General features: G+C 39.1%; 1 protein-coding gene and 1 pseudogene across 6 annotated transcripts in view; one reads left to right on the top strand and one right to left on the bottom strand.

The window, feature by feature from the left end:
- Positions 1-27,504, bottom strand: part of DOCK3 (dedicator of cytokinesis 3) — a 699,272-nt gene that overhangs the window by 632,582 nt on the left and 39,186 nt on the right. The window lies entirely within an intron of this gene.
- On the top strand, positions 4,304-21,215 carry LOC134758077 (peptidyl-prolyl cis-trans isomerase A-like; annotated as a pseudogene).

Genomic DNA, 27,504 nt, shown 5'->3' with positions numbered 1-27,504 from the left:
CCGCTTGGTTCCATTCTCCCCGTCACTTTCAGGTACACCAATCAGACGTAGATTTGGTCTTTTCACATAGTCCCATATTTCTTGGAGGCTTTGTTCGTTTCTTTTTATTCTTTTTTCTCTAAACTTCCCTTCTCGCTTCATTTCATTCATTTCATCTTCCATCGCTGATACCCTTTCTTCCAGTTGATCGCATCGGCTCCTGAGGCTTCTGCATTCTTCACGTAGTTCTCGAGCCTTGGCTTTCAGCTCCATCAGCTCCTTTAAGCACTTCTCTGTATTGGTTATTCTAGTTATACATTCGTCTAAATTTTTTTCAAAGTTTTCAACTTCTTTGCCTTTGGTTTGAATTTCCTCCTGTAGCTCGGAGTAGTTTGATCGTCTGAAGCCTTCTTCTCTCAACTCGTCAAAGTCATTCTCCATCCGGCTTTGTTCCATTGCTGGTGAGGAACTGCGATCCTTTGGAGGAGGAGAGGCGCTCTGCTTTTCAGAGTTTCCAGTTTTTCTGCTCTGTTTTTTCCCCATCTTTGTGGTTTTATCTACTTTTGGTCTTTGATGATGGTGATGTACAGATGGGTTTTTGGTGTGGATGTCCTTTCTGTTTGTTAGTTTTCCTTCTAACAGACAGGACCCTCAGCTGCAGGTCTGTTCAAAAAGTGGGCGAAGGACATGAACAGACACTTCTCAAAAGAAGACATTTATGCAGCCAAAAAACACATGAAAAAATGCTCACCATCACTGGCCATCAGAGGAATGCAAATCAAATCCACAGTGAGATACCATCTCACACCAGTTAGAATGGTGATCATTAAAAAGTCAGGAAACAACAGGTGCTGGAGAGGATGTGGAGAAATAGGAACACTTTTACACTGTTGGTGGGACTGTAAACTAGTTCAACCATTGTGGAAGTCAGTGTGGCGATTCCTCAGGGATCTAGAACTAGAAATACCATTTGACCCAGCCATCCCATTACTGGGTATATACCCAAAGGACTATAAATCATGCTGCTATAAAGACACATGCACATGTATGTTTATTGCGGCACTATTCACAATAGCAAAGACTTGGAACCAACCCAAATGTCCAACAATGATAGACTGGATTAAGAAAATGTGGCACATATACACCATGGAATACTACGCAGCCATAAAAAATGATGAGTTTATGTCCTTTGTAGGGACATGGATGAAATTGGAAATCATCATTCTCAGTAAACTATCGCAAGAACAAAAAACCAAACACCGCATATTCTCACTCATAGGTGGGAATTGAACAATGAGAACACATGGACACAGGAAGGGGAACATCACACTCTGGGGACTGTTGTGGGGTGGGGGGAGGGGGGAGGGATAGCTTTAGGAGATATACCTAATGCTAAGTGACGAGTTAGTGGGTGCAGCACACCAGCATGGCACATGTATACATATGTAACTAACCTGCACATTGTGCACATGTACCCTAAAACTTAAAAGTATAATAATAATAAAATAAAATAAAATAAAAAAGAAAACAGAGACTGAAACAGATACTTGTACATCAATGTTCATAGATTATTCACAGTAGCCAAAAGGTGGAAACAATGTAAGTGTATATTAGTGGATAAACAAAATGGGGGATATATACATATATATAATATATATATATATATATTCATCCAAAAAAATAATGAAGCTCTAGCACATGATATAGAACCGTGAAAACACTATGCTAAGTGAAACAAGCCAAACACAAAAGAACATGTATTGTATAATTCCACCTATATAAGGTACCTAGACTTGGGGGAGGGGAGAACAAAGAGTTATTGTCTCATTGGTGTTGACTTTTTGTTTGGTGTAATAAAAAAGTTCGGGAACTAGATAGTGGTGATGGCTACACACTGTGAATATACTTAATACCACCGAATTATACATTTAAAAAGTGTTAAAATGGTCACTTTATGTTATATATATTTTAACACAATTCTTTAAAAAGCTATTGTGGTAAAAAGTAAAACCCAGGTACAAGGCATGAAATTTTATGGTCAACCAAATGCATGACAAATAAATCAATGATTCCATACTACAACAACTTTAAAAACCCAATAATGAGAAAACAACCTAATTTTAAAACAGAAAAAAAATTTTGAATGTTCACTTCCAAGACGGTAAAACAGCTGTCACATAAAAGGATTCTCAACATACAAATTAAAGCTACAGTGAGATACCACTACACACCTATAGACTGCTAAAATTAAAAAGACTGGCCATACCAAATGTTAGTAAAGATGTGGAAGAACTGGAATTCTTACACGTCACTAGTGGAATGTAAAAATGATACTATCGTTTTGGAAGAAAGTTTGGCAGTTTCTAAAAAAGTTAAGTATATACCTACCACATAATTTAACTGTTCCATTCCTCGGTACTTTCTCAAGAGAAATGAAAAAAATATGACGATACCAAGATTGATTCATGGGTGTTCACAGCAGCTTTATTTGATTAGCAAAAAATTGGTAATAATCCATATATCCATCAACAATGAATGGATAAACAAATTTTGGTATGTTCACACAATGGAATACTATTCTGTAAAAATAAAGAAAAGAACTATTGATACAGGTAACAGAGATAAATCACAAAATAATGAGACTAAATGAATAATGAGAAATGTAGTCAAAAAGAGTACATACAGTATGACCAATTTATATAAGATCTTAGAAGATGCAAAGTAATATACAGTGACAGAGAGCAGGTAAGTAGTTGTTTGGAGATGGGGGAAAAGGCAAGAGGAGAAATAGAGATGAAAGAGTAGGATTAAAAAGAGGCTTAAGAAACTTCTGGGAGTGATTACAGTGATGAATTCACAGATGAATACATATGTCAAAATTTATCAATGTACACTTTAAGATATCAATTATAAATTTTTTTAATGTCAAGGTGAATTGATATGGCTCACTTTTATATCCAACAGGTATAGTTGCCAATCGATAGAGAAGGAAACAGATAACAGATTTTTCAATTAGCCTGCCCCAGGTCACACAACTAGTAAGAAGAAAAAAACAGAATTCAAATCCAGGACTGCACAGTAACCAAGCCCTTTCTCTTTATACTTCTGAAAAAGGAGAAGCATATAAATGGGTAGAGATCCATTCAACAAATATTTATTATATGACAAACACTCTTCTAAGAACCAGGGATATACCAGAGAACAAAGGATATAAAAACCCTTCCTTGCACCATGAAGAGCTTAAACATTCCGGGAACAGACAGGTCATAAACAAAGGTAAATAATATGTCAGATGGTCAAGTAAATGCTAAGGAAAAATAAGGTACTAAGGAATGGGTGGTTCAATCTTTGAAAGCAGAAATGTCTGAAGGAAGGTACTGTAGAACAATGCAAAACATATAGTCACTAATGTGAAAAAACAGATGAAAAGGGAGGAACAACTAAATGATTTGGTTGGTCTAAAAAAAAAAATAAAAACAGTTAAGGAAGGGGAACATACATTCGTAGACTGATTTCAACCTAACGAAAAAACTTAATTTAATGCAATGCCTGGGTATGTATTTGTGGTATATAAAGAGTAGTTAAGTCATTCCCTGTAACAGGTAAATGAAACAATAAGACAACAAGACGTTGCAAAAACCTGCAAGAGATGTGTCTTACAGGAAACTATAGATTAGAGAATATGTTTTTAAATCTATTATACCTAAACCTAAATAACCCCCCCCCAAAAACTCAGGTGGAAGAATGTGACCCAAAACATTAGTACAGTAATCAGAGCACACAGTATCAATCTGCTGCTTATTTAGCTGGAAAACTGCTATTATGCAGTAGCAAAATTACAGAGAGTTGTTTGTGCCTGGACCTACAAAAAGTAAACAATGAAAAAAGCCTAGCAACGGAGATATGAAATATAACAGTTTAAGACTATTGATACTAAGTCACAAACCTAGAAAATTAACACAAACAGGGCTCATTAGGTACAGTAGACATACTGAAAATAAGTAATAAAGTAAAGTGACATTTTATTTAAGGCAGAAAAAAATGTGAAATTTTCTATTGTGATTTGGGAATAGTACCTCACCATAAATGACACTGACAAAATGCTGGGTGTTAAAGGGTGAACTTAATCTGCACCTGTAACAGGAAAAAGGATAAAGCCTCTAAATCACTTCCCTCTTTTTCCTTTATAACCTACCCTCATGCCACAAGCACAGAAATTTCCCTTACAATCTGATGAAAGCAGAGGTCATTCTTTAAAAAACATGCACATAAATTGATTGAAATCCACAAAACACAGACATTGATTTCTAAAATGACTGTGAGCATGCCAGCCCCTGAGGACCTCGTTGCCAGGCCAACCCTGGTTCTAGGTCAGCTCCCGTGGACTCAGGCTCCGGGCCAGGCCCTACAAACCCAGGCCACAAGCCTGCCCCATGAAACTGTGGGCCTGGGCTCCAAGCTGTTCCTTCAGGCTCCAATTGCCAGTTTGGTGCCTGGTAACTCCAGCACCAGGCTGACTTCCATGAACCTCAGGTGTACACCAGCACCCACATACCCAGGCTCCAAGCCCACCTCAGAATACCAAGACATAGGATCAGCCTCTGTGAACCCAGGGGCCAGGCACACCCACCCGCTGACCAAAGCACCAGGCCATCCCACCCAACGACTATATCATCAAGCCTGCCTGCAGAACCCACCAGATGGCCTACCCATAATCTCCAGGCAGAATGACTGTAAAGGGCTTGCCCTGCCAAAACCAGCCTGTAAAGACTGAAAGAGGTGCCTATTTTTTCAAATGCACAGAAGACAAGAACCCAAGGCCAAGAGGATCACAAATAAGGAATTATGACACCACCAAGGAACAAAATAAATCACTAGTAACCGACCCTAAAGAGAGCTAGAAACTGCATTAACAATTCAAAATAACTGTCTAATATTAGTTCAGTGAGCTACAGGGGAACACAGACAACTGAATGAAATAAGGAAAATAATACATGAACTGAATAAAAAGTCCAACAAAGAGACTCCATGAAAAAGAACCAAACAAATTCTGCAACTGAAGAACACAATGAACTGAAGAATTCCATAGGGAGCGCACTCAATCAGCAGAAGAAAGAATCAGTAAGCTCAAAGGTCATTTGAAATTACCCAGTAAGAGGACAAAAAGGAGAAAGAAAAGAATGAAATGAAGTGAAAAAAAGCCAAAGGAATTATGGGACACCATCAAGTAAACTAACATATTCATATATATGGGTGATATGATTTGAATCTGTGTTGCCACCCAAATCTCACATCAAATTATATCCCCAATGTTGGAGGTGGGGCCTGGTGGGAGGTGATTGAATCATGGGGGTGGATCCTTCAAGAATGGTTTAGCACCATCTTCTTGGTGCTGTTGTCATGACAGAGTTCCCATGAGATCTGGTTGTTTAAAACTGTGTAGCACATTCCCTCCCCACCCCCTGTCTTGGTCCTGCTCCTACCATGTAAGATGCCTGCTCCTGCTCATAGGCATGGGCAAGGACTTCATGTCTAAAACACCAAAAGCAATGGCAACAAAAGCCAAAATTGACAAATGGGATCTAATTAAACTAAAGAGCTTCTGCACAGCAAAAGAAACTACCACCAGAGTGAATAGGTAACCTACAGAATGGGAAAAAATTTTTGCAATCTAGTCATCTGACAAAGGGCTAATATCCAGAATCTACAAAGAACTCAAACAAATTTACAAGAAAAAAACAAACAACCCCATCAAAAAGTGGGCGAAGGATACGAACAGACACTACTCAAAAGAAGACATTTATTGGCCAGGCACAGTGGCTCACGCCTGTAATCCCAGCACTTTGGGAGGCCGAGGCGGGTGGATCACAAGGTCAGGAGATCGAGACCATCCTGGCTCACACAGTGAAACCCCGCCTCTACTAAAAATACAAAAAAATTAGCCAGGCGTGGTGGCGGGCACCTGTAGTCCCAGCTACTTGGGAGGCTGAGACAGGAGAATGGCATGAACCCAGGAGGTGGAGCTTGCAGTGAGCCGAGATCGCACCACTGCACTCCAGCCTGGGCGACAGAGTGAGACTCCATCTCAAAAAAAAAAAAAAAAAAAACTCACTGTAAAAGCAAGAATATAATAAAATTCAGAGTATTTGTGACATAAAATGTGGGGAGGGAAGTTACAGTTGTAGAGTTTGTTTGGTGTTATTTTATTTTTTTGAGACAGAGTCTTGCTCTGTTGCCCAGGCTGGAGTGCAATGGCACAATCATGGCTCACTACAGCCTTGAGCTCCTGGGCTCAAGTGATCCTCCCACCTCAGCCTCCCAAGTAACTGAGACTACAGGTGCATGCTACACTCACATCTGGCTAATTTTTATTTTTTTGGTACAGATGGGGTCTGTGTTGCCCAGGCTGAACTCCTGGGATCAAGTGATCCTCCAACCTCAGCCTCCCAAAGTACTGGGATTACAGGCATGAGTCACTATGCCTGGCCTGAATTCATTTTTTAATTGACAAATAAAAACTATACATATTTGTTGTGTGTAACATGTTGCTTTGAAAGATAGGTAGGTAGGTAGACAGACAGCGGAATGGCTAAATTGAGCTAATTAACATATGTATTATCTCACATACTTATCATTTTTCTATGGTGAAAACACTTAAAATCTACTCAGCAATTTTCAAGAACACTATACATTGTTATTAGTTACAGTCACAATGTTGTGTCAAGTTCTTTATATGCAGAGTTGAGTTGTTATCACCTATAAACAGCTGTTACAACTACAACATGTATTAAAGACTCAGCCAGCCACAAAGCAAAAGCTTATTGTAGATACATAAATGATAAACAGAAAGGAATCAAAGTATACCACTACAAATAATCATCAAATCACAAAGGAAGACAGAAAGAGGAGAAAAAAATAATAGAACTACAAAACAGTTAAAAAAATTAACAAAAGGTTAACAGTAAGTACCTATCAATGATGGCTTTAAATGCAAATAGATTAAATTCTCCAATCAAAAGACACAGAGTGGCCAAATGGATTTTAAAAGCATGATCCAACTATATGTTGCCTATAGGAGACTCGACCTAGATTTAAGAACACACATAGCCTGGAAGTGGAGGGTGGGAAAAAGATATTCCATCCAAATGAAAACCAAAAGAGAGCAAGAGTAGCTATACTTGCATCAGACAAAATAGGCTTCGGTGAAAATTTTTATAAGAGACAAATATGGGCATTATATAATGATTAAGGGGTCAATTCATCAAGGGAATTGTAGTAACAATAGTAAATACATATGCATCTAACATCAGAGCATCTTAACACATAAAGCAAATATTAACAGATCTAAAGGGGAGAATAGACAGAAATACAATAATGGTAGAGAACTTCAATACACCACTTTCAACAATGGATAGACCATCCAGACCAAAAATCAGTAAGAGAACGGTGGACTTGAACAACATAATAAACCAAATGGACCTAAGAGACATACAAAACATCCCATCCAACAGCACTAGAATACATATGATTTTCAAATGCACAGAACATTCTCTAGGATATACCATATATTAACTACTCTAGGCCCATATACATTTTTCAATCAGCTTACCAAATTATATATTTTTAAAGCCTGGGCTAGGCATGGTGGCTTAAGCCTGTAATCTCAGCACTTTGGGAGGCCGAGGTGGGAGTATCACTTGAACTCAGCAGTTCAAGACCAGCCTCCCATCTCTAAATTAAATAAATTAATAAATAAATGCCTGGTAGGATATTGACTGAGATTACAATATTGAGTCTTCTAACCCATGAACACATTATCTTTAAATTTATTTCAATCTTTAATATTTCAACAAAGTTTTGTTATTTTCAAAACATTACTACATATCCTACATATTTCATTATATTTATCCTTAGGTATTCAATATAATTTATACTACCATAAAGCATGCTACATAATTTCGCCAAATGTTCATTAGAGGAACATAGAAATATGTAATTCATTTTTTATGGCCAGGTACAGTGGTTCACACCTGTAATCCCAACACTTTGGGAGGCGGAGGTGGGAGGATGGCTTGAGGCCAAGGGTTTAAGACCATCCTGGGCAACACAGGAAGACACTGTCTCTACAAAAATTAAAATAAAAAATATCAACCAGGCATGATGGTGTGCACCCGTAGTCCTAGCTACTCAGGGGGCTGAGGCAGGAGGATTTCTTGAGCCCAGGGGTTCAAGGTTACTGTGAGCTATGTATCACGCCACTGCACTGCAGACTGGGCAACACAGTGAGACCCTGACTTTTTTTTTTTAAGTTCTGGGGTACATGTGCAGGATGTGCAGGTTTGTTACATAGGTAAACATGTGCTATGGTGGTTTGCTGCACCTATCAACCCATCACCTAGGTATTAAGTCCAGCATGCATTAGCTATTTTTCCTAATACTCTCCCTGCCCCAGCCCCACCACCCAACAGGCCCCAGTGTGTGTTGTTCCCCTCCCTGAGTCCATGTGTTCTCAGTGTTCAGCTCCCACTTATAAGTGAGAATATGTGGTGAATATATATGTGGTGTTTGGTTTTCTGTTTCTGCTTTAGTTTGCTGAGGATATGGCTTCCAGCTTCATCCATGAAAGAAATGCAGCACCCAAGCAGGGACTTGAACCCTGGACCTTGTTTTTTTTTTTTTTTTAAATACATTAACCTTGTTCTCAGACTTTGCCAAACTCCGTAACTAATATTAGGCATTTCATTATGGATTGTCTACAATTTTCTAATAACATAATCATGATCGCCTGCAAATCTGAGTTTTACTTCTTTAATTCCAATATTTATGCTTGCTACTTCTTTTCTTGCTTTATTGGCATTAACTAAGATCCCAAAACAATGTCAAATAGAAGTTGTGAAGGCAGATATCACTGTTTTTTTCCCAAGCTTAGGAGAGAAACATTCTAGGTTTTATTATTAAAAATGATGTTAGCTGTGGGTTCTTCAGAGATGCCCTTATTAGACTGAGGAGGTTCTTTCCATTCTTGGATGATGGGACTCTTTTCATAATAAATGGTGGTAAGTTTTACCTAATGTTTTTTCTGCATATACTAAGATGACTGCATATTCTTCTCTTTTATTTTGTTAATGGTGTATTACACTTATTTTTAAAAATACCTTTTTTAAAGAGCTGTTTTTGGATCACAGGAAAATTAAGAAAAAGGTATAGAGATTTCTCATATACCCTTTCCCCTACACATGTATAACTTCACCCACGATCAACATCCACCCACCAGAGTGGAACATTTGTTATAAATGATGAGCCTACATTGACACATCACTATAATTACACAAAGTCCATAGTTTACATTAGGGCTCACTCAAGATTTTGTATATTCTATGGACTTGAACAAATGTACACTGACTTGAATCTATCATTATACTATCACACCTGATTTACTCCTGAGTTGTTAAATTGACCTTGCCTTTCTCGGATAAACAACACTGGTTGTGGTGTATTATCCTTTTTATATAATGCTGAATTTAAATTGTTAATATTAAGAGGATTCTACATCTATGTTTAAAAGGAACGTTTGTTTTTTTTTTTGAGACAGAGTCTTGCTCAGTCGCCCAGGCTGGAGTGCAGTGGTGGGATCTCGGCTCACTGCAACCTCTGCCTCCTGGGTTCATGCCATTCTCCTGCCTCAGCCTCCCAAGTAGCTGGGACTATAGGCGCCCACCACCACGCCCAGCTAATTTTTTTTGTATTTTTAGCAGAGACGGGTTTTCACCACGTTAGCCAGGATGGTCTCGATCTCCTGGCCTCGTGATCCACCCACCTCGGCCTCCCAAAGTGCTGGGATTACAGGCATGAGCCACCACGCCCGGCCAAAAGGAATATTTTTTTAGAGATGGGATCTCGCTTTGTCACCCAGGCTGGCGTGCAGTGGTGTGATCCTAGCTCACTGCAGCCTCAAACTCTTGGGCTCAAGCAATTCTTCCACCTAAGCCTCCCAAGTAGCTAGGACTACAGGTGCACACCACAGCACCTGGCTGATTTTTTAATTTTTTGTAGAGACAATGTAGAGACACTATGTTGGCCAGGCTGGTCTCAAACTCTTGGCTTCAAGAGACCCTCCCACCTCGACCTCCCAAAGTGCTGCAATTACAGGCATGAGCCACCACACCTGGACAATTCTATTTTAATCTCCTTAGGCTTTGGATCAAGGTTATGCTGGCTTAATAAATGAGTTAGAAAATGTTTCGTCCTCTGTTGCTTTCTGAAAGTGTTTGTGCAGCCAGGCACAGCGGCTCACGCCTGTAATCCCAGCACTGTGGGAAGCCAAGATGGGTGTATCACTTGAGGTCAGCAGTTTGAGACCAGCCTGGCAAACATGGCAAAACCCCATCTCCACTAAAAATACAGAAAATTAACTGGGCATGGTGGCGGGCACCTGTAATCCCAACCACTTGGGAGGCTGAGGCAGGAGAATTGCTTGAACCTGAGAGGCGGAGGTTGCAGTGAGCTGAGATCACGCCACTGCACTCCAGCCTGGGTGACAGAGTGAGACTCTGTCTCAAAAAATAAATATATATTTTTAAAAGTGTTAGTGCAAAGTCAGTATTACTTCTTCCTTAAATGTGTCATAGAATTAATTCACAAGTGAAACCATCTGGAACTTGAGTTTTTTTGGTGGGAAAGTTCTTTTATCAGAAATTCAGCCAGCCTGGCCAACATACAAAAATACAAAAATTAGCTGGGTGTGATGGCAGGCACCTGTAATCCCAACTAGTCGGGAGGCTGAGGCACGGGAATCACTTAAACCCAGGGGGCAGAGGCTACACTGTGCCGAGACTGTGCCACTGTGCTCCAGCCTGGGCCACTGAAGTGAGGCTCCATCTCAAAAAAAAAAAAAAAAAAAAATGAAATTCAGAGCAGGCACAGTGACTCACACCTGTAATCCCAGCAATATGGGAGGCTGAGAGGATCACCTGAGGCCAGGAGTTCAAAATCAGCCTGGACAACATGGTGAGATCCCATCTATTAAAAAAAAATTAATTAGTCTGGTATGGTGGTGTGTCCTAGCTACTGGGGAGGCTGAAGTAGATCACTTGAGCCCAAGAGTTCAAGGTTACAGTGAGCTATGATAGAGCCACTGTACTCCTGCCCAGACAACAGAATGAGACCCTCTCTTAAAAAATAAATAAAATAGGGAGGGATAGCATTGGGAGATATACCTAATGCTAGATGACGAGTTAGTGGGTGCAGCACACCAGCATGGCACACGTATACATATGTAACTAACCTGCACATTGTGCACATGTACCCTAAAACTTAAAGTATAATAATAATAAATAAATAAATAAATAAATAAATAAATAAAAATAAAAAGCAAAAAAATAAATAAAAATAAAAATAAACAAAACTTTTTTTTTTTTTTGGAGACAGGTCCTTGCTGTTTTGCCTGCCCTGGAGTGCAGCACCACAATCACAGCTCACTGCAGCCTCAAGTTCCTGGGCTCAAGCGATCTCACCTTAAGCCTCCCGAGTAGCTGGGAATACAGGCACACCACATCACCACACCCGGCTAATTTTTGTATTTTTTTGTAGAGATGGGTTTTGCCATGTTGCGCAGGCTGGTCTTGAACTCCTGAGCTCAAGTGATCCACCTGCCTCGGCCTCCCAAAGTGCTGGGATTACAGGTATGAGCCACCGTGCCTGGCCAAAAAAAGAAAAACAGGCCAGGCACGGTGGCTCACACCTGTAATCCCAGCACTTTGGGAGGCCGAGGCGGGCAGATCACTAGAGGTCAGGAGTTTGAGACCAGCATGGCCAACATGGTGAAACCCCATCTCCACTAAAAATATAAAAATTAGCCCAATGCGGTGGCAGGTACCTGTAATCCCAGCTACTCAGAAGGCTGAGGCAGGAGAATTGCTTGAACTCTGGAGGCAGAGGTTGCAGTGAGCCGAGATCACACCACTGCACTCCAGCTTGGGCAACAGAGCAAGACTCCATTTCAAAAAAAAAAAAAATTCAATTTATTTAATATAGTATCACTCTGGTTTTCTGTTTCTTCCTGTGTCAACTTTGTTCAACTGAGCCATTCAAGCAATATTTAAAGTAAAATGGTTCATAATATTCCCTGATGTCTCCCCTACTTTCATTACAAATATGTCTTCCCTGTTTTTTAATTCATCAGTATTGCAAGAGATTTATCATTTTTATCAATACTTTCAAAAAACCACTTTAGGCTTTACTTATTTTCTCTAATCTGTCTATTTTCTCTTTAATTGATTTCAGCTCTTATCTTTATTTCTTTCCTTCTAACATTATTTGGGTTTAACATACCATTCTATTTCTAGTTTCTCTTGTGGGTAGCTTAGATTGTTTAAAGTTTTTCTTTCCTTCTAACATAAGTATTTAAAACTATAAAATTTCTTCTCAGCATTGCTTTACTGCACCCACAAATTCTGGATGTTACATATTCATTATCATTCAATTCAAAATATTTTCCTTTTTTTTCCAGACTACCCTGCATGACAAAATATTTTCTAATTTCCTTTGTGATTTTTTATGGCCCTGGGTTACTTAGAAGTATTTCCAAATATTTGAAAGTTTCCTGATTATTTTACTGTTTTTATTTATTTTATTTTATTTCATTTTAATTAAAGAACACATGCTGTATGATCAGTTCTCTAAAATTTATTAAGACATGTTTTTTGGCCCATCATATGATCTACGTCAGTAAGTATATAAGCAACTGAAAACTGTGTACTCTGTTGGGTATAATGATCTAAAATTTCAATTTTGTCAAGTTTTGGTTGATAGTGTGGTTTAAATCTACTAAAACCTTACTGAGATAATGTCTGTTTCTTCTATTGGTTACTAAAAAACGGATGTTAAAATCTCCAGCTATTATTATAGATGTGTCTATCTCTTTAGTTCTCAATTTTTGCTGCTTTAGCTTGTTTTGCTTATAGCTTGTTTTAAAGCTCTATTAACTGTGCATGCTCATTTAGGATTTTTATATCTTCAATAAATTGACCCTTTCATCCTTTTTTGTTTTGTTTTGTTTTGTTTGAGGAGCCTCACTCTATCACCCTGGCTGGAGTGCAGTGGCGCGATCTTGGCTCACTGCAACCTCTGCCTCCCGGTTTCAAGCAATTCTCCTGCCTCAGCCTCCCGAGTATCTGGGATTATAGGCATGTGCCACCACACCCAGCTAATTTTTGTATTTTTAGTAGAGATGGGGTTTCACCATGTTGGCCAAGCTGGTCTCGAACTCCTGACCTCAGGTGATCTGCCCACCTCGGCCTCCCAAAGTGCTGGGATTACAGGCGTGAGCCACCACACCTGGCCGACCTTTTCACCATTATTAAATGTCTTTTTTCTCTAGTAATATTCCCTTTCTTGAAGTCTACTTTGTCTCATATTAATACAGACATAACAGATTTCTTATGCATAACATTTGCATGGCATATCTTTTTTCTGTCGTTTTAGTTATAACCTTTCTATGTCTTCATCTTTAAAGTACTTTTCCTCTAAACACCATAGGCTTGGGATCTTGCTTTCTTTAACCCAGTTTGTGTTGGTCTATTAAATGGTCTATCATTCAATTTACATTTAATGATGTAATTATATGGTTTGGCCTAAGTCTACAATCTTGATATTTGTTTTCTATTGGTTCTAACAGTCCCATTTGTTCTTCTGTGCCTCCTCTGTTTTTTAGTGAGACATTATTCTCCTGGCTTCCCTTAGTTCTATGCCCATGGTTTCCTTTAGCTGTTTGTGTATATTTAAGACAGCTGACTTAAAATCTCTCTCTAGTAAGTTCAATGATCAAGCTTTCTCATGGAAAGGTTCTATTCTCTTTCTTTTTCCCCCTGTGAATAGGCTACACATTTTGTTTCTTTGCAAGTCTCACAATTTTTTTTGTTAAAATCCAGCCATTTTGAATATTATAATGTGGTAACTCTGGAAATCAGATTATTCTCCCTCCCCAGAGTTTGCTGTTGTTGTGGGTTATATTTGTTTAGTGAATTTTTAAAACTAGTTTTGTAAAGAGTAAATTCTTTGTGCTGTGATCACTTAAGTCTCTTTTCCATTGGCTTAGTAGTCATCTTGCAATTTGACAAATTTCCTTAAATACCTAGAGTCAAAACAGAAAAAAATAATAATAATACTCTCCTAGTCCTTGCAGACTGGCCTGATTTAGGGCTCTCCTTCAGTGCTTACCAAGGCCACTTATAACTCAGCCTTAGCCTTTACTTCCTGCTCACACAGAGCCGGAAGATCAGTCGAAAGTACAAGCTTAAGGTCTTCTCAGGTCTTTTTTCAGTATAGGTCTAGCCCTGGTATGTACATGGACTTCTGGATTCTCCAATATACACTTTACAAAGTCCTTATACCTCCTGTATCTCCTTCCCCAGTCTCTCCCTTCCTAGATTTTTCAGTCTCTCTGCTGCTTGCCCCAAATGTTGTCCCTTCTTCTGAATGGCTGAAGGTAGTACAGTCAGCCTTCTGAATCCACAGAGTTCTGTATCCATGGATTCAACCAATTGTGAATCAAAAATATTCAGGAAAAAAATTGCATCTGTACTGAACATATACAGGCTTTTAAAACTCTTGTCATTATTCCCTAAACAATACAAAACTATGTACATAGCATTATACATCGTGTTAGGTATTATAAGTAGTAGAGAAATTATTTAAAGTATATGGGAGGATGTGCATAGGTTATATGCAAATACTATTCCATTTTATATCACGCACTTAAGAATCATTGAATTTTTATATCCGCGACATTGTAACATAAAAGGGTGTACCTTGTAAGAATCACTTGGGAATTTTTGTTCTCTTTTCACAATTACTCCAAGAGATACCAAGGGATGACTGTATATGCCTTCAAATATTTTCAACAAATGCCACCCGAGAGGCTACTCCAACCCTGAGAAAGTTCTGAGGAGGGACAAAACAAAAGCAAGCCCCTAAACCAATCCCTCATAGCAGACAGGTCAAAATGTACAACCACAATTATTTGAGACAAAGTCCACATGGACCTCCTCTGGCACCAGCAAACCATACCAGGAATATAGGTCACTATCCCCATTGCTGCCACCAAGAATGGGAGACGGTGAGTAGGTAAGCAAAAGTGCCACAATACCCTTGTATCAAAATTTATCAGCCTCTTTCTTCATTAAGCATTCACTTGGTGGTTATTTTTTATTGGATACCAGAGTTCCAAAAAGGTTCATTCTGACATTTTTGCCACTTTAATCACTGTATCAGTAGAGGAATGAATCACTGAAGCTCCTTACTCTTCCATTTTTGGTGACCTCAGGTCCCTCCTTTGTTTTTGGTTAATAGAAAACATTTCACAATTTCACTTGCCTCTTTTACTAACTGTTCAGGAACAGTGCTTGTGTTTTTAGTACTTTAGTGATTATAATACACATCCTTAATTTACCATGGTCCTTCTCTAAATAATATTTTACTATCTCAGAAACAATGTGAGAACCTTATTTAGTATCTCTATTTACCCACCATTTGTGCTCTTGTTGTCATATTTGTCCTTTATATATGTGATAAACACCATAAGATGTTTTTATTATTCATTCTTCTTGTTGCTTTCATAAGACGCCTTTTATCTCTGGCTAACTTTAAGATTTTCTTTGAGTATAATTTACCTAGGTGATGCAGTTGGGTTTCCCCGAACATGTTGGATCTGTGAGGTGGTATCTTTCATCACGACTTGGAAATTCTTAGTCATTATTATTATTTTTTTTTTTTGAGACAGAATCTCATCTGCTGCCCAGGTTGGAGTGCAGTGGCACTATCTCGGCTCACTGCAACCTCTGCTTCCCAGATTCAAGTGATTCTCCTGCCTCAGCCTCCCGAGTGGCTAGGATTACAAGTGTGTGCCACCATGCCCAGCTATTTATTTTTATATATACTTTAAGTCTGGGGTACATGTGCACAACGTGCAGGTTTGCTACATAGGTATACATGTGTCATGTTGGTTTGCTACACCCATCAACTTGTCACTTACATTACGTATTTCTCCTAATGCTATCCCTCCCCCAGACCCCCATCCCCTGACAGGCCCCAGTGTGTGATGTTCCCCTCCCCGTGTCCATGTGTTATTGTTCCATTCCCACCTGAGTGAGAACATGCAGTGTTTGGTGTTCTCTTCCTGTGTTACTTTGCTGAGAATGATGGTTTCCAGTTTCATCCACGTCCCTGCAAAGGACATTAACTCATCCTTTTTTATGGCTGCATAGTATTGCATGGTGTATATGTGCTACATTTTCTTTATCCAGTCTATCATTGATGGGCATTTGGGTTGGTTCCAAGACTTTGCTATTGTGAAAAGTGCTGGAATAAACATAAGTGTGCATGTGTCTTTATAGAATGATTTATAATCCTTTGGGTACATACCCAGTAATGGGACTGCTGGGTCAAATGGTATTTCTATTCTAGATCCCTGAGGAATTGCCACACAGTCTTCCACAGTGGCTTAACTAATTTACACTCCCATCAACAGTGTAAAAGCATTCCTATTTCTCCACATCCTCTCCAGCATCCATTGTTTCCTGACTTTTTAATGATCGCCATTCTAACTGGCATGAGATGGTATCTCATTGTGGTTTTGATTTGCATTTCTCTAATGACCAGTGATGATGAGGATTTTTTTCATAAGTTTGTTGGCTACATAAATGTCTTCTTTTGAGAAGTGTCTTTTCATATCCTTTGCCCATTTTTTGATGGGGTTGTTTTTTTCTTGTAAATCTGCTTAAGTTCTTTGTAGATTCTGGATATTAGCCCTTTGTCAGATGGATAGATTGCGTTCCTGTTAACTCTGATGATAGTTTCTTTTGCTGTGAAGAAGCTCTTTAATTAGATCCCATCTGTCTATTTGGGCTTTTGTTGCCATTGCTTTTGGTGTTTTAGTCATGAAGTCTTTGCTCATGCATATGTCCTGAATGGCATTGCCTAGGTTTTCTTCTAGGGTTTTTATGGTTTTAGGTGTTACGTTTAAGTCCTTAATCCATCTTGAGTTAATTTTTGTAAAAGGTGTAAGGAAGGGATCCAGTTTCAGCTTTCTGCATATGGCTAGCCAGTTTTCCCAGCACCATTTATTAAATAGGGAATCCTTTCCCCATTGTTCGTTTTTGTCAAGTTTGTCAAAGATCAGATGGTTGTAGATGTGTGGTGTTATTTCTGAGGCCTCTGTTCTGTTCCAAAGTAGATACGAGGTTTCGCCATGTTGGCCAGGCTGGTCTCAGACTCCTGACCTCAAGTGATCCCCCCGCCTCAGCCTCCCAAAGTGCTGGGATTACAGGCATGAGCCACCACACCCACCCAGTCATTACTTTTTGAATTATTTCTTTTATTCCACTTTCCGTCTACTCTTCTTTCAGGACTCTAACTACCAATATGTTAGTTTCATTTTGTCCCACAGATCTCAGAAGCTCTCTTTAGCTTTACTGTCATCCAGCTTTCTTTTTACGGTTTGGTATGGGTAATCTCTATGGACCTGTGTATAGACTGCTTCATATTTTCCTGCTGCTATGTCCTGTCTGCAAGACCACCAAATGAATTCTTCTCTACTTTCTGGTTCTAAAAATTTTCACGTGGTTCTTTTCAGTTTTCATTTCCCTGATGAAATTCTCCATCTGAGGCCAGGCATGGTGGTCCACGTCTGTATTCCCTGCACTTTGGGAGGCCGGGACAGGCAGATCACTTGAGCTCTGGAGTTTGAGACCAGCCTGCACAACATGGCAAAACCCTGTCTCTATAAAACAAGTACAAAAATTAGCTGGGTGTGGTGGCATGTGCCTGTAGTCCCAGCTACTTGGGAGGCTGAGTGGGGAGCATGCCTTGAGCCCAGGAGCAAGAGGCTACAGTGAGCCGAGATCATGCCACTGCACTCCAGCCTGGGCAACAGCCAGACCCTGTCTCAAGAGAAAAAAAAAAAAAAAAACAAGAAAAAGAAAGAAATTCCCCATCTGTTCATACATGTTGTCCACCTCCCCTACAGGCTTTAGTATATTTATTACAATACTAAAGTCCCCTATTTGCTAATTCCAACACCTGGGCCATCTGTAAGGCTGCTTCTATTGACTATTTTGTCTTTTAATTATGAATCACTTTATCCTCCTTCATGGCATGTCTCATAGCTTTTTACTGTATGACAGACAGTACTGTGTAAAAGAACAGTAGAGGCTAAAGGAAATAATACTTCTAACACATACTTAAGATGAGCCCAGCTTTCTTTCAGCTTAAATTTTGATTTATTTCACCAGTGCTTCAAATGTTTTAGATGCTAGATCAGAACTTTTTCTTCACCAGGGTTAGGAATCTGGGCACTGGTAAAATTCTTAATATCTACCACTTTCCAGTCCAGATAAATCATAACCTCTCTCTGCTTCACAAAGCACAGATCTTGATCTTTCTCTTTGTCTCTCTCTCTCTGATTTACACAGCCAGCTGCCAGCCTTTTATGCCCCAGGCTTTCTGTACTTCAGGAAATCACCCTTTACCCTGCTGCCCTGCTCTCAGTTTTCTGCAGGATGCTGCTATGCACTTGATAATGTCCTCACATGCCTCAGGAGGATCTCTCTCAGCTTTCCTACCCTGTCCTCAGTCTCTGGCACACCACAGCCATGCACTTAAGTAAAAACCCCATGAATCTTAAGGGTTGCCCCACAGTCTCCCTGACCTGTCCTCTTTCTTTTGGCATATTTCCATGCCCCATTCAGTGAAGACCCAGTAGAAAATAATTGCCAGGTGGATGCAAACTCACTCTGTGACTAGGGGCTCTGGGGACTCTGATCAATTAAAAGTTCAGTTGAAAGAATTACAAAACACTGCTGAAAGAAATCAAAGATGACACATACAAATGAAAAAAACATTCCCATGCTCATGAAGAAACCAATATTGTTAAAATGGCCATACTGCCCAAAGCAATCTACAGATTCAATGCTAGTCCTATCAAACTACCAATGACATTTTTCAAAGAATTAGAAAAAGTTATTCTAAAATTCACATGAAACCAAAAAGAACTAAATAGCCAAAACAATCCTAAGCAAAGAACAAAGCTGGGAGCGTCACACTACCTGACTTCAAACCTTCAAACTATACTACAAGGCTATAGAAACCAAAAGAGCATGATACTGGTACAAAAACAAACACATGGGCAAATTGAACAGAATAGACAGCCCAAAAATAAAGCTGCACATCTACAACCATCTGAAATTTGACAAAGCTGACAAAAACAAGCAATGGGGAAAGGACTCCCTATTCAATAAATGGTGCTGGGATAACTGGGTAGCCATATGCAGATGACTGAAACTAGACCCTTCCTTACACCATATACAAAAATCAACTTAAGATGGATTAAAGAGTTAAATGTAAAACCTCAAACTATAAAAATCTTAGAAGAAAACCTAGGAAATGCCATTCTGGACATAGGCTCTGGCAAAGATTTCATGACAAAAATGCAACTGCAACAAAACAAAAACTGACAAATGGGACCTAATTAAACTAAACAGCTTCTGCACAGAAAAAGAAACTATCAACAGAATAAACAACCTACAGAATGAGAGAAAATATCTGCAAACTATGCATCCAACAAAGGTCTAATATCCAGAATCTTAAGGAACTTAAACAAATTAACAAGCAAAAAACAAACAAAAAAACACATTAAAAAGCAAAGAACATGAACACTTTTCAAAAGAAAACACACAGCCAACAAGCATATGAAAAAAAAAGCTCAATATCACTGATCACTAGAGAAGTGTAAATCAAAACCACAATGAGACACCATCTAACACCAGTCAGAAAGACTATTATTTAAAAGTCAAAAAATAATAGACACTGGCAAGGTTACAGAGGAAAGGGAACGCTTATACACTGCTGGTGGAAATGTAAATTGGTTCAGCCATTGTGGAAGAAGTTTGGCAATTTCTCAAAGAACTTAAAACAGAACTACCATTCAACCCAGCAATCCCATTACTGGGTATATATTCAAGCAGCAATCACATTACTGGGTATATATCCAATCAGCAATCCCATTACTGGGTATATATCCAAAGGAATATAAATCATTCTGCCATAAAGACATATGCATGTGTATGTTCTTCGCAGCACTATTCACAATAGCAAAAACATAGAATCAATCTAAAAGCCCATCAATGCCAGACTGGATAAAGAAAATGTGTTACATATACACCATGGAATACTACACAGCCATAAAAAAGAATGAGATCATGTCCTTCACAGTAACATGGATGGAGCTGGAGGCCATTTTCCCAAGTGAACTAACACAGAAAAATAAAAACTAAATACTGCATGTTCTCACTTATGAGTGAGAGCTAAACACTGAGTATACATGAACACAGAGAAGGGAACAATAGACTCTAGGGCCTATGTGAGGGTGGGTGGTGGGAGGAGGGTGAAAATAGAAAACAACCTATTGCATACTATGTTTACTACCTGGGTGACGAAATAATCATACGACAAACCTCCATAACACGCAATTTACCTATATAAAAAATGTGCACATGTACCTCTGGACCTGAAATAAAAATTTTTTTAAAAAAAGATTCCAGGTAACACCTTTCTATGTTAAACTTTGAAAAACACTATTCTAGAGCATTATTAAAAGAGTAGGTTTTAAATGTTTTCACCACAAAGTAGAACACAGAATTAGTGAACTTGAAGACAGATCAACAGAAAATATCTGAACTGTCTTTGTAGACAACGACACCACCCAGAACCCCGACATCACCGTGGACGGTATGCCCTTGGGCTGCATCTCCTTCAAGCTGTTAGCAGACAAAGTTTCAAAAACAGCAGAAAACTTCATGCTCTGAGCACTGGAAAGAATGCATTTGGTTATAAGTGTTCCTGCTTTCACAGAATTATTCCAGAGTTTACGTGTCAAGGTAGTGACTTCACACACCATAATGGCACTGGTGGCAAGTCCATCTATAGGGAGAAATTTGATGATGAGAACTTCACTCTGAAGCATACAAGTCCCGGCATCTTGTCCATGACAAATGCTGGACCCAACACAAATGGTTCCCAGTTTTTCATCTGCACTGCCAAGATCTCAGTGGTTGGATGGCAAGCATGTGGTCTTTGGCAAGGTGAATAATAGCATTAATATTATGCAGGCCATGGAGTGCTCTAGGTCCAGAAACGGCAAGACCAGTGAGAAGATCACCATTGCTGACTGTGGACAATTCTAATAAATTTGACTTGTGCTTTATCTTAACCATCAGACCATTCCTTCCGTAGCTCAGGAGAGCACCCCTCCACTCCATTTGCTCGCAGCATCCTATAATCACTGTGCTCTTGCTGCAGGTCTTTGGGTTCCATATTTTCCTCATTCTCTTCCATGCCTAGTTGGATTGCAGAGTTAAGTTTATGAGTATGAAATAAAAACTAACAAAAAAAAAGAAAATATCTAAACTGAAACAGAGAGGAAAAAACAAGTAAGAGTATAATAGACATGTAAAACTTGATCAAAAGATCTAAAAAACTTACTACTAGAGTCCTAAAAACAAAGAGAATACAAGAAAAACAATATTCACAAAGATAATGACTGATATTTTCCCCAAACTGATTAAAAACATCAACCCACAGCCGGGTGCAGTGGCTCACGCCTGTAATCCCAGCACTTTGGGAGGCTGAGGTGGGCGGATCACGAGGTCAGGAGATTGAGACCATCCTGGCTAACACAGTGAAACCCCGTCACTACTAAAAAATACAAAAAATTAGCCGGGCATGGTGGCAGGCGCCTGTAGTCCCAGCTACTCAGGAGGCTGAGGCAGGAGAACGGCTTGAACCCAGGAGGTGGAGCGCATGTGAGCCGAGATCATGCCACTGCACTCCAGCCTGGGTGACAGAGCAAGATTCTGTCTTAAAAAAAAAAAAAAAAAATCAACCCATAAACTTGAAGGGAGATTACAGAAAAAAATTACAGCTAGAGCGGATGGCAAAAGGAATCTAATATATGCATAATTGAAATTCCTAAACAAACTCAAAACAAGAGAAGATTAATTCAGAAATATAATTACAGAGATATAATTCAGAAAGGTTTTCTTGTGGGAGGATGAAAAATACTTTAACAAATATTTTGTGCCAAGAAACACTGACACAGAATGCTCAACACAAGACATAACCTAGAAAATTTATTAGACTTTAAAACTTAAAAAGAAAAATGAAAGCGGTTTAAAGTCATACTAGCCTCAGATTTCTCCACTGCAATATCTAACACTGAAAGACACTAGAGAAACATTTTAAAGACACTAAAGGAAAGAAAATATAAGCAAAAGATGTTCCATGCAACCAAGATGTCCTTTGAGAATAAAGTATAAAAGCTACAAACAGTTCTGAACACCCAAAAACTCAGGGAATATCTTGCTCATGATCTCTTATTGAGGAAACAGGATAGTTTTGAGGAAATTTCACAAAAAAAGAGCTGACAATGAGCACTGAATAAATTTGATAGCTGAACTAAGAATAAAACAAATATGGAGATTAGAGTGACAGACAGGATATAAAGGTTATATGCCCTGATAATGTAGAATGACACACACAACAAAAAACTGAAAAGGAAAGAAGGTGAGAGGCAGATTAAAGGTACCGATGGCCTCATCTGTAACCACTGGAATTCAAATTATATCATTTAGATATTCTGATATACTTGATATATATTGTGAATGCTTAATATAACACAAACCAAGTAAGAAGTATAAGATTATTTAATAATGCAAAAGTAAACACAAACACGGCCAGGTGCAGTGGCTCATGCATGTAATCCCAGCACTTTGGGAGGCTGAAGTGGGCGGATCACTTGAAGCCAGGAGTTCGAGACCAGCCTGGCCAACATAGTGAAACTCCATCTCTACTGAAAATACCAAAAAATTAGCCGGGCATGGTGGTGCATGCCTGTAATCCCAGCTACTCGGGAGGCTCAGGAAGGAGAATCACTTGAACCAGGGAGGTGGAGGTTGCAGTGCGCTGAGATTGCGCCACTGCACTCCAGCTTGAGGAAAAGGGTGAGACTCCATCTCAATTTAAAAAAAGGAAACATAAAGACACTTTGTTATTAGTATCAGGTGCAGACAGAAAGGGAAAAAATAAACACTATTCTGTAGGTGATTTCACATACTCAAAAAACCCAAGATAATCAACTAGAAAAAAAGCTACAATAAGAGTAAGGTATATATACACACATACATATATACACACATACACCTGTGTGTGTGTATATATATATACACATATATACACACATACACGTGTATGTGTGTGTATATATATACATATACACACATACATAAATATATGGAATCAACAGAAATACAATCATTGAAAAGATCCCACTTACAACAACTACAAAAAGGTAACTACCTAAGAACAAACTAAGAAATGGGCAAGATCTATATAAAAAAAGAAAAACAAAAAAACTTTACAGATGACATGATTGTATATCTAGAAAACCCCATTGTCTCAGCCCAAAATCTCCTTAAGCTGATAAGCAACTTCAGCAAAGTCTCAGGATACAAAATCAATGTACAAAAATCACAAGCATTCTTATACACCAACAACAGACAAACAGAGAGCCAAATCATGAGTGAACTCCCATTCACAATTGCTTCAAAGAGAATAAAATACCTAGGAATCCAACTTACAAGGGATGTGAAGGACCTCTTCAAGGAGAACTACAAACCACTGCTCAAGGAAATAAAAGAGGATACAAACAAATGGAAGAACATTCCATGCTCATGGGTAGGAAGAATCAATATCGTGAAAATGGCCATACTGCCCAAGGTAATTTACAGATTCAATGCCATCCCCATCAAGCTACCAATGCCTTTCTTCACAGAATTGGAAAAAACTACTTTAAAGTTCATATGGAACCAAAAAAGAGCCCGCATCACCAAGTCAATCCTAAGCCAAAAGAACAAAGCTGGAGGCATCACACTACCTGACTTCAAACTATACTACAAGGCTACCAAACACTGCATATTCTCACTCATAGGTGGGAATTGAACAATGAGATCACATGGACACAGGAAGGGGAATATCACACTCTGGGGACAGTGGTGGGGTGGGGGGAGGGGGGAGGGATAGCATTGGGAGATATACCTAATGCTAGATGACGAGTTAGTGGGTGCAGCGCACCAGCATGGCACATGTATACATATGTAACTAACCTGCACAATGTGCACATGTACCCTAAAACTTAAAGTATAATAAAAAATAAATAAATAAATAAATAATTTTAAAAAATGAAAAAAAAAAAAAAAAACTTTAAACCACCACTGAAAGACAAGTGCGTACACTCAGAGATTCTACATGTCCAACATCTGTAACTTTATCTTACAGGTATATTTGCACAAGTGTAAATGAGGATCGGCAAGTATATACAAGGTCATTCACTGAAGCATTGTTTCTATTAGCAAAAAATGTACATAATGCAAATATCCATTAATAGAGAACTGGTTAAATTATGGCATATCCATATACTAGAACATTATTCAGATTTTTAAAATAAGGACTCTCCCTATGGACTGTATTAAAAGATCTCCAAGAAGTATTAACTAGAGGGAGAAATTCGCTGAACAGTGAATATAGCATGCTACTTTTAGTATCAAAAGAAAAACAAAATATAAGAATATGCATTAATATTTGCTAGTATTGTGAATGCACAGAGAAACTCCAGAAAAATATATAAGGAACAACCGTGGAAAAAGTAGAGAACTGAATGGGCAAGGGAAGCATCACAGTGGTGTATACCCTATCATGGGATTTTTAAGCCTCTATTAGTTATGCAAATATATAAATAAGATCCAAATTAAAAAAAAGTCAGAATTAGAAACTAAAACAGTTTAACAGGAATAAATATTAAAATTCCTAATTTAGGTTCCAAAGATCAACTACAAATAAAAAAATCTTAAAAGTAATTCATGTCAAAAGCTTGATAAGCTTTGGCAAATAAACATAAACCAAAATTACTACACCAAAAAAAAATAAATATATATATACAATTTTTTTTTAATTTTATTATTATTATACTTTAAGTTTTTTTTTGAGACGGAGTCTCGCTCTGTCGCCCAGGCTGGAGTGCAGTGGCGTGATCTCCGCTCACTGCAAGCTCCATCTCCTGGGTTCACGCCATTCTGCTGCCTCAGCCTCCCAAGTAACTGGGACTACAGGTGCCTGCCACCACACCCAGCTGATTTTTTGTATTTTTTAGTAGAGATGGGATTTCACCATGTTAGCCAGGATGGTCTCGATCTCCTGACCTCGTGATCTGCCCACCTCAGCCTCCCAAAGTGCTGGGATTACAGGTGTGAGCCACCACGCCCGGCCAACTACACCCAAAAATATTAATGCCATTGTCAATTTCATTAACAAAGCAGAGAGCAAGGAACACAGGTAGTAAAAGCGCTATTCTACAGGATTCATCTGGTATGCTGTACTCATTTTGAAAGAGGCATTGATAAGAGTATATCAAAACTGTACCAAAAATGACCTAAGTTCTCTGTGGGATATAAAGAAGTATAATACACAAAATCTGATTTCAAAGAATAATGATCTTGCTTAGGATATAATTATAAACACCTAGTATATCAGGATAAATAAGATACCAGCCTTCACTCACTTAAGATGAATCACAGCTGACAGAAAGAAGACTGTTGTATTAAATAATACATTTTTAGAAAAAAACCTAAGACATAACAAAAGTTTAATAAATGTTAAAATATCCTCCTTAACATGAATGGCTCCTAATGCCAACCAGAAGACAATTACCTTTAAGGCCCTCCATGATCTTGTCTCTTCTTCATCATCTCATCATCTAGTCCCATCTCTCAAAAATCCCTCAAATTCACACTCTACCTGGTTGGAACTATGGGCAGTCAGCTGCCTAATGGCCTGTGCTTTTTCATATCTTTGTGCCTTTGCAAATGGTGTTCTGTCCTCCCAAAATGCCCTTCCCCTCATCACCCTCATTCTCACTCCAATATCCTGAAAACACCTACTCATTTTTTTTTCTTGTTTTTTCTGAGGCAGCATCTTGCTCTGTTGCCCAGGCTGCAGTGCAGAGGCACGATCATGGCTCACTGCAGCCTCAACCTCCAAGGCTCAAGTGATCCTCCCACCTCAGCCTCCAGAGTAGCTGTTACTACAGATACCCACCACCACACCTAGCTAATTTTTGTATTTTCTGTTGACATAGGGTCCTACTATGTTGCCCAGGCTGGCCTCAAACTCCTGGGCTCAAGTGATCCACCCACGTCAGCCTCCCAAAGTACTGGGATTACAGGCATGAGCCACCACCACGCCTGGCCTACCTACTCATTTTTCAAGCCCCAACTCATGCATTTCCTTGTCTCTGAGACATTTCCTGATCCACCCAAGCAAAGTTAATTATGACAGTCATTTCTCAACATTCAGTACATATGCACTGAGCATTTTCCATGTGTCTGGCAAGATGCCAGGTCTGGAGATACAGTAGTGAACCAGACAGACCCAGATGCTGTCCTTTCAAAGCTCACAGCACTGTGGAGAAGAAAAACAAGTAATCCTTATAAAATATGTTGAGTGCAATTGCTAAAGCACATAAAAGGTTCAGTGGGTGCATGTAGCAGAAAAATTAAACCTGGTCTAGGGGTCAAGGAAGGCCTCCTTGAACAAACAACCTGAAAACTAAAGAATGAATAGGAGTAAGGCAAAATGGGTGAACAGGAGTAAAAGTGTTAGAAGAGCATGTGCAAAGAGCCAAAAGGCAAGAGAAAGAATAACTCTTAGGAACTAAAAGATACTTGATTGGTTGGATAATACAGCTGGAAAAAGGGAGACTTAGAGAGGTAGTTAGAAGCTGGGTGCAGTGGCTCACCCCTGTAATCTCAGCACATTAGGAGGCTGAGGCAGAAGGACTGCTGGAGACCAGCCTGGGCAACATAGTGAGACTCCATCTCTACAAAAAAATTTAAAAATTAGCCAGATGTGCTGGCATGCATCTACAGTCCCTTGAGCCCAGGAGGTCGAGGCTGCAGTGAGCCATGATCACACCACAGCACTCCAGCCTCGGGTAACAGAACAAGATCCTATCCAAAAATAAATAAAAGAAGTAGTCAGAGACATAAATCAGGACCAGATCTGCAAGAACAGCAGGTTACAGAGAATATGCCACATTTTAAACTCAAAAAGTTCAATATGGCAGATTAGTAGCTTGGTGACTGGGACAAAGCTGGTGAAGTAAGCAGGAACCAGAAGTCCAAGTTGCTTTTAAGTCATTTAAGAAATGTGGACTTTATCCTAAATGATGCAATAAAAAGGTTTTAAGAAAGGGAGTGCCAAGACATGGTTTGTTTTTATTAAAATCACTTGGGAAGTTACAGTGCAGAAAAGGGAGAAAGAATAGCAAAATTGAATGCAGGAAGATTCTGCCCAGCATGGTGGTGTATGCTTGTAGTTCCACTTAGGAGGCTGGGGCAGGAGGAATCACACAACCCCAGGAGT

Source organism: Gorilla gorilla, chromosome 2, assembly GCF_029281585.2.
Source record: "Gorilla gorilla gorilla isolate KB3781 chromosome 2, NHGRI_mGorGor1-v2.1_pri, whole genome shotgun sequence".
Taxonomy (NCBI): domain Eukaryota; kingdom Metazoa; phylum Chordata; class Mammalia; order Primates; family Hominidae; genus Gorilla; species Gorilla gorilla.
The sequence above is the reverse complement of the archived record's forward strand: the minus strand, read 5'-3'. Positions and strand labels throughout refer to the sequence as shown.